A 13,012-nucleotide genomic window follows, 5' to 3' on the forward strand; every position below is an offset into this window, starting at 1 on the left:
TAACTGCACAAATACACGATTCACATACACGTACACATGTCTCATTCTCTGTGTGTGCTCAATTATTCATTACACTGCATGGTCAGAGGGCCCCTACTCCTCGGAATTGCCTCACTCCCCTTAACATTACACTTAGTCTCTTTATAAATGCCGATGCTGCCTTTCTGAGCCCTCCCTCCCCTGCCAAAATACATTTGCGTATTTCGTCAAAATGACCATGACTACATATATATGTATTTACCCTGATTGCAAGTGACAATAATGGTTTATCAAATTTCTTCAAAAGTTGAATTTACATAAGGCGATCTAAGACTAGTCTCTTTATTTTTGTTTGATGCTGGACAAAGGCAATTTAAGTTCTTAGTTTTCATAGTTTAATTACACACTTGAGTATCTGTTGAAGTATATTCTCAGCATAGAAAATGCAGTCCGGTTTGTGGAAAAAATTTGAAAATTAATCCTTCAAATTCGGGTATTAACTTCCCTTGTTACAACCATCATCAAAAAATTTATTGAAAACGTTTTGGGGCTTAAAGAAGGAAGGAGAAGGAAAATAACCCAATCTTCATTCGTTGAATTCAAAATATGAACTAGGGACTCTTAGGCTCTAAAAGGTAACAATTGTTCTTAGGAGATCTTATTCTAGTACGACTCACACCCATGTATTCGAGGGTTGAAAAATTATTATTATTTTGGCCACGGCTTCGGCCACTTGACATCCTGCCGTTGTGATCGCTTGGGTTAGTTTCGAATTACAAGCGTTTTTCCCACAACGTGTAATTCTAGTCAGTTCAACACTATGTTTAATCTTAAACATAATTGAAATGCTGAGAGAATGATATTAAAATATCTAAGTTAAATAAACTTTATTAACATTTTTTTGTTTTCATTTTATATAGAAAAGTTTGGTGATAAATATTTTGTACAACCAACATTTTGCAAATGGGATAACCCCACAAATAAAATAATGGGCGATTTTTTAAAAATAGGATTCTTAATAAGTTAAATAAGTTTTAAATTAAGAATACATGCTACATCTAGTTTCTAGATTTTTGCAAAACAATTTTTGAAATTTTACTATTTAGTTCCCAAAGACATTGGCCCTTTCTAAAATATTAATATTTTTTGTATAGTCAACATGTCGTATGAGTAATGTTCAAATAGTGTAACAAACTTCAAAATTAGTAACTTTCAGTAGCTTATGATAGAAATTGAGCCCTTAAGGTCTGCTTAATAGAGCATATTGACTTGAAATAAATTGGTTTCATCCATATATATACATATATCATCTATTTGAACACATTTCGAAACACTTTTCATTGCGAGCTTTCAGTGGGGGGTTTTTTGTTGTTGTTGTTTGGATTTTACAAAAATAAATTTACGTATTTTAAAACAAAGCAAAGCAAAGTCACTGCAATGAGGCTCACAATCAGTCATCAGACAAACGAATTGTGGATTGTTGTTCCTGGACGTAGTTGGCGTCGGCGGCGTCATCATTGCCCTTTCCTTCGCTCTCCCCTTTGTCGTTGTCGTCGTCGTTGTTGTTGTCGTCATCAATGTCAACGGTGACGAAATGTTTGCAAATAAAGACAACGCTTTAGCAGCTCCAACAGCCAAATAGAAAAGTTAAATGAATCGTGAGGTGGCTTTAGAGGGGATGGCAAGTGGATATTCAAGGGGAGAGGATAGATGGGTAGATTCATTGCCATATAGACAATGAGCCGGGCGGCCGTCTGACATGTAGGAAAAATTTACGTCTGAGTGAACTTTTGCCGACCAACCGACTGAGCGACCGTCCGGACTGGGTGACAGTCAAATGTATCAACAGACGCCGCCGCCGTCGACGACGACGACGTCGGCAAAACAACAACGGAGAATACAAAATAAAAACGGAAGTTCAAAAGGTGACAATGACAAGAAACAAGAAAGAAATAAAGGAAAGAGGGGAGGAGAGGAGAAAGACAAGGGACATCAAGCGACTGGCTGGACGCTTTTTTTTTTGTGTTTGTGTATTTATTTTTAACTGCATATAAAATTTGCAATATGAATGTTCGGTCAGTTTGGTCGGCAAAATTGACTTTAAACAATTAAATTTATGAGATTGTTTCTTCTTTGGCGGCAGATGAAAGATATGGGAAAATGTTAAAGGCAAAGGTTACCAGTTGATATTATTGCCACAAGGTACTTAATAAGCCAGCAGCCACAAGCAAATAAATATATAGAGGAACTATATATATATAGAGTTTGGTATATATCTAGTAAATACAGTGACAGCCATAAAATTTCTTCGCTTTTGGTACGCATTTAAATCCGTAATTTCAATTCAACTTGTCGTGTTTACACACACAATGCATAATTTATAGAAATTTGTCTGCAGAACGCAGGCCAGGCCAGGCAGCAGGCACACACACACACACACACACACACACACAATGACACACACCACTCGACAAGAGACAGAGACAGAGATGGCCTCATATATATATATATTTATAGAGAGAGATAGAGAGAAAGAGAGAGAGTGAGAAGAAGGCAACGAGAGTTGTGTGGCACATGTAACATCAAGTATACGACACGTGGCACAGTGGTTCAAATGAAAATGTTATGAGAATTGAAATGAACTCTCAAGGAATTTTTAGCATACATATATATGTGATATGCCATAGATAAGAGTTTATTTATATGATTTCAATTAGGTAAGTCTTTTATTTATACTAAAAATAAAATTCAGTATTTGAGGAGGGGAATTCTTTGTGTTTAAGGAAGAGGCTGCTGAAAAAAAAGAGCATGCAATAGTCTTTAATGCCATTTCAATTTGCTTGGGTGACAGAAATATGTATATTAGCTAGTCTAAAAGAGGCGACAGCTGGCACAAAATCAGGACGAATACTAAAATTTAAATAACTTTCATTAGGTCTAATAACATTTTACTTGCTTCTTGTTAACTTTCCAAGCTTTTTTTATTTTACCATAAACAATGAAGCAATATATAGACAATATTTGTATACAAGTAATCATATTTAGACATCATTGCAAATCAAATTGCCAGTTGTAAGTTTCAATAGTTTCTTGTAGAAATGTCAGTAAATTTTCAATAATGTAATTGACGAAAATTGGAAAAATTTTATCTAACAATTATTTTGTTCGGGCAAATATTTTGTCTTTGACATATTTGCTTTAATGTTAATCAAATAGGCAAAAATAATTTCATTATAATTTTTATTTTACCAAGTTAATTCATATGGAATTAATATATTACCTAGTAATATTGTTACAAAGGGGTGAAAGGGGTTCAATGCTTCTTTAAAATGATAATTTGGATAAAGAAACCCTTAAATTAAGTATACGTCCTGTGGAACGCTTTAATTTAAGCGGTTCAGTTTAGTTCAAGTTTCTTAAACAAATTCATTACCTTGTCTTCTATAAAGATAATAACATTAAAATATTTTCATTTTATTTCATTTATTCATGCCGTTATTTGCATATATTATTATACATATGTATGCTGTCTATCATTACACTTTTATTGTGTTAAATTCTCCTAGTCGCCATATCTAAAATCAAGCATACGCCACGTGGTACCGCTTTAAATGAATACATCTCTTTATATCCCAGATTTTGATTTGAAACAAGTTTACTAAGCAAAAGCTTTGCATTTCCTTACCGTTTAATGCTATTCTAGGGCATAGATTTCTTTTAGTCAGTGTTTCTATATGGATGTGGGGGTAAGAACAGATAGAGATGAAAGAGGGAGGGTGGACAACAACGATTTTACAGCACATTCAGTCAGTCAGCAGTTTGTGTGCTCTACCAAGACCCTCTACCCCAATTCCCTTTATATTCCCTGCACTTTGGCAATTGTGTGGGGCGCATATGGCGAGCAACGTGTGCCCAACCAGAGGCTTCGGCCTTATATACACCTCTCTTTCATACACTCTCACCCTCTAGCTCTCACTCGTTCTATCACTTGTGTATGCTTCTCTTCTTCCTTTTGCAATGTAATGGGGCGCCGGTGTCGGTGTCTGGTTGAGGTTCCCTTTCTTTCTCTTCAAACTCAGCGTATGTGTGTGTGTGTGTGTGTGTGCAAACTCAACGAAGCTTAAAAGCTTTGTTAGCTCTACGACTTCAATATTTATAGTCTGATTTCTCGAAATTGGCAAGTGAAAAAATTGTGTTTTAATTAGCATCGATTTATGATCATGATTTTTACACGTATATATAAGTATATGTATATATAACGATATGGCTAATGATTTATATACAAATGATAGAAATATCTGGCAAACTTTGTTGTTGGCCCACTTATTGTATTCCTAGAAGGGTAAAAAGTGAAAAGAAAGGAAAAATGGGGGAAAAAATAAGTTAAAAAGAAAGAAACCAACAACATTTTAAAGGCACAAACCATCAGCCACATAATCCACTTTTGCCTGCAGTTCCCTTTATGCTATTCGCATACCTCCTCGCCCCTCTCGCCCATGCCAAGGGGCACCATGCCGAGCCTTTTGTTGCTGCAAAAATATAAAAAATAATTGGAAGTCGCTTGCAACCATCATCATGATGAGAATGATGATGAAGTTGACGATGATGTTGTCGTCGTCGTAGTCATAGTCGACGTTGACGTTTTGCTTGTTAGCTGCTGCACAGTACTCACAGTATTCCTCTTCCTACTACCATCTCCACCATTCGCCATCGTCTTGCTCCTTTTCATTCTTGTCTCCCCTCCCCTCCCCACCCCTCCCCCCACCACTCGAGCTTGCTGCAGCACTGTGGTTAAATCTTGTTGTTGCCTCGCCTTGCGTTGGCTTCTCTTTTGATTTGACTTTTGTTTGCTGGTGATTAGGGACAGGAACCCCCAAATGGAGATGAAGCAAAATGCAGGACAACCCAGCCCCCAGAAAAAAAAGGAAGAACAACTAGTGCATACTTAACTATGCATGTGTGTGTGTGTGTGATACGTGTGTGGTTGTGTAGGTGTATGTATGCTTCATTTGTTTAAACAAATTTGGGTCGCAGATTTTTTTTCCGTTTTTTAATTGATTTGCAGTTTGTGTGTACAAAGTTGAAGGTAAATTCAAGTTGTTCGAGAAAAGTGGCGAAAAACTTGTTGAAGAAATAAGAGAAATGCCAGAGAAAGTAGAAATCACAATAAGATGGCCAAATGATGGAAATCAAATGAAGGTTACGGTCTATGAATAAGTGTTTTAATTATAAACTATTCCCTAAGATCATAATAATTTGTTGAGTTTCATGTCTTCGTGCATAAATTTAACATTTAGAGAATTGTTGCTGGTTTAATGTAATTACATTTTGTAATTTTAGACAGACTAATCTAGAATAATCCAGCTTAAGGACTAGCTGCTCTTAGCTTACTTCAGTATTTAGGCATCATTTGCTATTACTATTTAATTTGGATTATATTTAAATATAAATACTTCGTATTAATAATGGTATATCTGTTTTCTAGTTTACTTATTTAGTTTAGAGGTTCGTTTTAGTCACTCTTTCTTATTTTTGTAGGCTAATAATTCGGGTTTTAGCATATTTATTTCGCGTTCTTATATCAGAATATATATTGAAAATATATATCCTATTTCGATACCTGAGCTTCTCATTAGTCATTCTTTATCTGTTTTATAGGTTGATATTTAGGTTTTTAGCTTTATTTTTGTTTCTGCTTACTATATGCATCTTTGAAAGAACTGACGAAAACTGAAAAGTATTCGTTTCCTTTACCTCCACTCCTCATTGTCAGAGAGGGAAAATTTTGTTGCTTAGTTGCCTTTCGCAGCATTTTTACTTATACACCTACACTAAATTCATTTAATCCTTTGTGTAAAATGCTCAACGAATGAGCTCTAAATTAATAATTTTTATCATTTTACAGTGTCTTACGGTCTCTCCCACTCTTGATCATCGTGTTATCCCTGGGTGTTATCACATTTCTTTCTCTCCCCCCCATCATCATCCTCATCATCATCAGCATCAGCATCAGCATAATCATAACTATTATTATTAACGACAGCTAGAAACAGCCTATTTAACGTCAACAAGCCAAAAATCTTAACCACCATAAGCTAGCAGTCCCCTCCCATTCTCTTCCCCTTTAGCCCCCTTTTGGTTTTACACTCCTTGGCCGCAAAGTTTAGCAAGTGATAAAAATTTGTCTCACAAAATAGCGAAGCTCTGAGCAGCCGTCGCACATTTTCTAGGACATATGGCAACAGTCTCCACACACACACACACATACACACATACCGACCACCATTTTCCCTTGGCTGTATCTTGTCTATCAGAAATCTAGAAGTTTTGAGGCAACAACCTTAACGGTATTTCACTATTTCCTGTTTGCCGTCTTTATCTAACGTCGTCTGTTTGTTTGTGTCTCTCTACACAACAAGGACCAATTTAAGAGGCATCCTGTTCCCCTTGGCCTCTGTCTCTCTCTCTCTCTCTCTCTCTCGCTCCCTCTCCCTTTGTGTGTGTTTTCTGGGGCCATTTTTTGCTTTTGGGTAATTTGTGGCCTGGCTTTAAGCAAAGGCGTCTTATGTGCGCATGTTTTAAGTTTTTCCTTTATACCCTTAACTGTTAATTGGTGGCCTTTTCTTCAGCATTTTCATTTCGTTTTCATTTCTCCTTTTGACCCTAATAAGTTAAGATTTCCTGAACCTCTCACGCCCTCTCATCTTTATTATTTCTGTATTTTTTGTTGTTGTTGTGTTGTTGTATTTTTTGATCGAATTAACTGATTTGTTTTTGCGCCATAAACAAATAACAAAACACACTCACAGTACACACACACCAGCATAAACACACAGCAAGAGAATAAATAAATAAATGGAGTAAAATTTCATTTCATTACGGCAACGTCGACGACATCACTTAATTGAATATTGTCCAACGACAACGAGTAGCAGCACGACAAACGACAAAGTCAACGCCAACGCCGACGTCGACGTCGTCAACGTCGACGACGACGAGAAACGACGAGCAGCAGCGTTTTTAGACTAGAAAATCCACTTGACGACAAGCAGCTAAGACAATTGCAAAGGCGTCACACCAAGTAATAACAATAGCAACAACAATAGCAGCAACAATTGTGTTGTTTGTCTTAACCCGCTCCACCATCTTCTCTTTGAACCATCCACCTTCAATCGAGCAGCAACCCTCTAACATCTCTCATGTCTCTCGTTTGTTGCAACAAAAGAAAATTCAATCAATTTGATTGCAAAAAAAAAAAAAAAAACTGTAAAAGATCAATGAAGTTATACATAAATAATACAGAAATTAAGTCTATATAGAAAATGTCAATCAGAAAATTGATCAAATCGAATGAGTCAAGTCAAGTCCTCGTGATTTTTCACGAGAATGTTTATTGTTTATTAATTAATTGCCTTGTCACATTACGTATACGTAATATTAATAGTATAGCTTTTAAATCTGATTTGCCTTAAAATGTCTCAAAACTGAACTATATAGTTAGTTAGGTATATCATTTAGCAGTTCACTCTCTGTATATATATTATTTAAATGGTTTTTGTAGTAGTCAAACTAAAAGTTCACATTAACATATTACGTATACGCAGTTTTATGCAAAACAAGTAGTTAAACTACAGTGTAAAAATATGACACATACATATACATATACATATATTGAAACCGTTACGTAAAGGAATAATTATTAACCGAGTCGTAAACGTAACGGTTGTCTTTAAAGGCCATTTGTTATTAACCGAAATATTTTAGAAAAATGTAATCAAAATCCTTTTATATTATTTAGAAATCCAAATGTGCTTTGGAAATTTTTATGTTTTTTCTTGGTTCATATTTATATATAACGTATACGCAGTGTTGTGCAATATAATTAGCGTATTTTAAAATGATACGAAAACCTAAAAACAAATTTAGTTGGTTTTGAATTACAAGGAAATATGGATAATAACTTTTATTCAAAAGTTGACATTTATCAAAAATCGATTGAAATTTTTGAAGTCAGTAAACGAAAGGATCTTTGTTGTAATATGAGCGTTACTAGTCGAGTAATTAGAAACTATTACACCAAGTCAAGAGGCACTTTGATATATTCTAGAGCTATGGGAGTAACTTGTGAAAAGTTCAATAAACAGAAGAGCCATTGACAAATCCGAGCACGTTAAAACCTTTTCGTGATATGATGCGCTGCAAATTGATTCTCGTTTACTCTCGCTCTCGCTCTCTCACAACAACAGCAATAAAAGCTCACTTAGTGTTACAGTTTTTGTTGTTGTTGTTGTTGATGATGATGTTGTGTGTGTGTGTGTGTGTGTGTCGTCAGCGCTACTCTATTACCTCTTCCGCACCTCTTCAACTTTAACTGTAACTTTAACTCTAATTGAATTTGTCAGCACATCGCTGGGACTGTTGGTTAGGCTATCACTTGCCATTATGATATTGCCATTTTTCACGCGACACAACAGTAAAAAAGAATAAAACAAAAACAGCAACAGCAACAAAAAATAAGTGGGAAACTGTCAAAGTCCATAATTTACATACATCCATACACATACACACACACGCACACACACATACATAGTATGTATTGTGTTTTTGTTCTATTGTCGATGATTTATTTTTGCCACTTACGTGTAAAATATATTAATTAATTTACAAAACATATGCCAAAGTGAGTTTCAATTTCATCCGCATTTCATTCGCACCACAACCAACGCACTACAGTTCTAGTTGATTTATGAAGAAAAATCATTGAAAAATTGCCATCACTTAATTTATGCATAAAAAAACTACATACTGAAAAATACAACAATAAAATTGCAATATCAAAAATCCAGCACTTAATAAAGTTAGGTTTGCCATAGGAGATGAAAGTATTTTTGTGTTTAAAATGAAATAAGAGAGAAATTATATGATAAAATGGTAAATTCGATTGCGAAATTGATTTCTCTGGAGAAATCTAGATATCTGTCCTGGTTTATTATCCTTAATCCTTGATATTGGTTAAATTTGTATACCTAACTCATATACAACTCATAAACAGGGTTTCTGTGTTATATTATATTAAAAAAACAAGTAAAATTTAAAATTTCCATTTTCTTTTTGCTTTTAGTAACTCTTAATCTCAATCTTACATTGTTCCCAATTTAGTGAAATACAATTCCAACATGAAAAATTCAAAAATTGAATTAAAAATCAAAAATTAAGACAAAAGCCGATAAATTTTCAAGGAATTAGCTTGTTTGAAAGGCGATTTGTGATAGAATGATTATGATGTTAGTTAACAGTAGCTTAACATGCATTTAACAGAGCGATTCGGCTATGCGCCATTATGATATGTTTTCTTGTTTGTTGAGCGACTAACTGACTAAATGTTTGGTCTATGTTTTCCTTTAACACAAAAACCAACAACCCTGCTACTACTCCCTACCTCCGCCTACGACTCCTACAGAGTGGGCAATGGAGAAGGGTGGTGTAACGCCATTCTGATCCCTTGTATAAATTTTAATGGCAAATCTGCCTGCCATTTGCGGCACATTTCGCGTACAATTTTCATTTTTGTTATGCCCACATATTTATTTTCATGGCTTGTGTCCTAGGAAATGTGGGTGAGAAGGATACAAAGAGGAACACAAGAAGTTGGAATGGGGGATGGATGTGGGAAGTGGTTCTCTTGTATCAAGGGTGGAGTGAAAAGGCTAGGTGATGCTCGGGTAGGAGGGCCAAAGGGTGCACTTTACATTTGTTTTGTTTATTTTGGCGTGTGAGCGCGCGCGCCCGTTGCCAGTTCAAAAGAGTGAAAACAGAAAAATACAGAGAGAGAGAGAGAGAGCGAGCGAGTGAGCGTACGCAAGAGTGAGTCTCAAAGTATTGTGTGTGTGTCTGTGTGTTTGTGTGTGTGTGGGTGAGTGAATATGTGAGTGAGTGCAGGCGAGTAAGAGATAGAGGGATAGAAGAGAGAGAGCAGTAGCTGTTGATAGCTGTTGTTGCTGTAGTTGTTGCTGGCATGCCATTTCCCGTTATCAGTGGCAGACTTTCTGCCACCCTGCTGCTGCTGCCCATCATGCTGTTGGCGACTACGCCGCCGCCAACGCTGACGTCGACATCGCTGCGCGCTCAACAGTGACGTCGTCGTCGCACAGTGGCCATAAAGTGAAGTAACATTGTATTTGTGTTTGCCATTCGATTAATTCTATTTTTCTATGAAACAAGTTTGCAGTTATAAATCTAGCAATTGATAGCCTTGAGAAAATGAGTATAATGGCCAAGAAGTGAGGGCATTTGAGATTTTAAAAATAATATTTACTCTTAATCAATAACTATTAGCAATCGCCTTTAAACATACAGTTTAATGTAAACTTCTATTCATTGATAAAACATTCAAATTGCCACATCATTTACTGTGGTTCCACTGTGCTTCTTTTCGTCGTGCAGCCCATACCAGCTAATTTTGGATTTTCTAAGCGAGCAAAGTGAAATATTTTTAGCTTTGCTTCACCCCGTCTATCTACCTACCCTCCCAAGCGCCCCAACTTGACCACCCAAAGAAAATATAAAAACCAAAGCCAACAATAACAACATCAACAACAGCAACAACAACAACAACAGGCACATGCAGATTTTTGCAATTGTTTGCCTTATTTGGCCGCTGACTCTGTTTTTGTTGTTATTGTTGTTGTTGTATTTTTAGCCAAGTTGATTTATCATTCGAATTGCGTTTACGCTGCATTTGTTGCTAATCAGTATTCTGTCTCTCTTTCTCTCTTCTCCCTCTCTGGCTCTGCTTCTCTCCTTCTCTGACTTTGTCTTCTTCTGTCCCAGGTAAATTTCGCAGAATGAATATTGAATAGGAGGAGGCGGTGCCTGAGAAAAGTGACTGCAAGTTTACATAACAGATACAATCCCAGCAATTTAACAGCCGTTCATATAATGAGAAGCTAACAGCTTTAAGTTCTTAACAACAACAAATAAACTTGGTCAATCTGAATTAAAGGGAAGGAAGGAGGAAGGAGGAATTAAAGTTATATCTCTAAAATCTGAAAATATAAGTTAAAGGTTTGGTTTGAGTTCAAGCTAAAAATTAAGAAAGTAAAGAACAAATGCAAAACAATTGAAATAAACTATTTTTTCTACCATACTAATTTCTATATCTGTGAAATTGTAAAACTAGTTTGAGTCTCTTGTAATAGCCGTTTAAACTGCTCATCGTACGGCTCTATGAAACACGTTTTTCTCTATTGAAATAACTCAAGGAATTGACAGTGTACAGTGATAACTTGCACAAGGGACATCTTTATTTTCTCAGGTTCTCTGTTCTTGTGACCCTGAAATCATATCTCCCTTGTGCCCTTATTGGTCTTACTATTTGCTCGATATTAATTAGTTGGTATTAATACTAGTTGTACCTTGTCAAATGTCAACTCCAAATAAATGATTAAATCACCTTGTAAGTCTCAACCTTATTAAATGACAAAGCTCAGTTTTAGTAATAGATATATATGTATATAGTTAGATGCCAAGATATGTAGTTGCAAACAGGCTCATATACACCCGCACTTATACACACACACATACATATTGAGATTGAGAATTGTGTCATCTACATAAACAAACGCAGTCAGTCAGTCAGTCAGGCAAACCAAGCCAAGCTAAGACTTGCACACAAACACACACAGAATGCCCCCCTCTCTCACCCACGTGGCCATTTTCTGTTAGTGTGAGCGTCGCGTCGTCTACGTTGCGTGTGCAACATTGCACCAAAACCATCTTCTGTGGTCTCCTCCTCCTCTGCCTCCTCGAGCAAACTCTTCTTCATAGCGCTCAACTTCTGTTTCTGCTTCTTGATATACCAATTTGCCTTCATAGCCGCGCGCCACCCAATACATTTGCATTTATATCATAGTCGTTGATACATACACACACACACGCTCACATCTGTGTGTCTGTGTATATACTTATATTTTGTTCTTCTTCTTTCACCGATTTGAAGTGTTTACATTTTGCATTTGAATTATCGTTGAATTTTCTTTAGTGTTGTTGTGTTTTTTTTCTTCTTCTTCTTTTTTGAGTTCTTTTCTTTGATTTTCGTTTGTTAAAGCTAATTTTAGCTTTATTTCATTTGCATTTCAATTAGAAAAATGAGAGACTGTACTTTTTATTTCTTTTTTTTTGTTGTTCATTTTCCAATTAAAATTTGTTTTTTTTGCTTGTGCGTTCTGTTTTTTTTGGTTGGACTTTCCTTAAGATGGCGCCAGTTTTTTGATTTGTGTGGCGCCGCCATTTATATTAGCAGGCATTTTTTTTGTTGTTCTTCTTACCAATTTCCATTTGGAAAGAAAATTCCATACAATTAACTGATAGAGCTAACTGTAAAGCATTATAATTCCAACACTATCTGAAGTTTTTAGTCTAAATCGGTAATCTTGGTTAAGATAATGTCAAACTGTTGTTGTAGTTGCTGTTTGATACGTAGACGGAAATGTAAAAATATTGCAACTAACTGTAACTTGAAGCTTAAGCCCAGCTCTTGTCGTAGTCGTCGCCGTCGTCTCGTGATGGCTTTTGGCTCGTGTCTGAGTTCTCTGTTAATGCGCTCTTGTCTCTCTGCCCTGTTAAGCTTTTTTACAGAGATTTGTTTTGCCCTCTGTTATTAAACAGAGCTTTGATTGCTCTCTGCTCACACACACACACACACACACACAGTTTTTTGGCTTGCTTCGCCTTGCCTAAGCCAAGTTTTTATTGAAGCGCAGTTTTCTGGTCAACAACAACAACAACAGCAGAAACTGCGACAGCAACAACAATGCATGCAAAATCCCTTGAAGCGTTTCAGCATTGTTGTTGTTATTATTATTATTTTTGTTTTGCGCTTCGGTTTGTTTGATTTGGCTTGCTCACCTTCGGCTCAAAAGCGGCAGCAGCAACAGCAACAGAAACAGAAACAGCAACTCGTGCTGTTACATTTGAATGAGCACGGCAAGGTACACATATAAACCTAAATATATGTATATATATACATACATAC

The 13,012-nt window shown here is 36.1% G+C and overlaps 1 protein-coding gene and 1 long non-coding RNA gene across 4 annotated transcripts in view; one reads left to right on the top strand and one right to left on the bottom strand.

Moving 5' to 3' along the window:
- Positions 1 to 13,012, top strand: part of LOC6643228 (neurogenic protein mastermind) — a 106,781-nt gene that overhangs the window by 56,519 nt on the left and 37,250 nt on the right. The gene's annotated exons all lie outside the window — the stretch shown is intronic.
- On the bottom strand, positions 4,076 to 12,548 carry LOC111518745. 3 transcript variants are annotated; one of them, XR_006953865.1, is made up of 3 exons: positions 12,489 to 12,548; positions 4,403 to 4,508; positions 4,076 to 4,313 (listed from the first exon to the last, which is right to left on the bottom strand). It is a non-coding gene; the product is annotated as an uncharacterized LOC111518745 (long non-coding RNA). The 3 variants fall into 3 exon arrangements; XR_002724067.2 differs by lacking the exon at positions 12,489 to 12,548 and adding an exon at positions 12,306 to 12,371; XR_006953866.1 differs by lacking the exon at positions 12,489 to 12,548 and adding an exon at positions 8,326 to 8,435.

The sequence above is a fragment of the Drosophila willistoni genome (genome assembly GCF_018902025.1).
Source record: "Drosophila willistoni isolate 14030-0811.24 chromosome 2L unlocalized genomic scaffold, UCI_dwil_1.1 Seg168, whole genome shotgun sequence".
Lineage (NCBI taxonomy): Eukaryota > Metazoa > Arthropoda > Insecta > Diptera > Drosophilidae > Drosophila > Drosophila willistoni.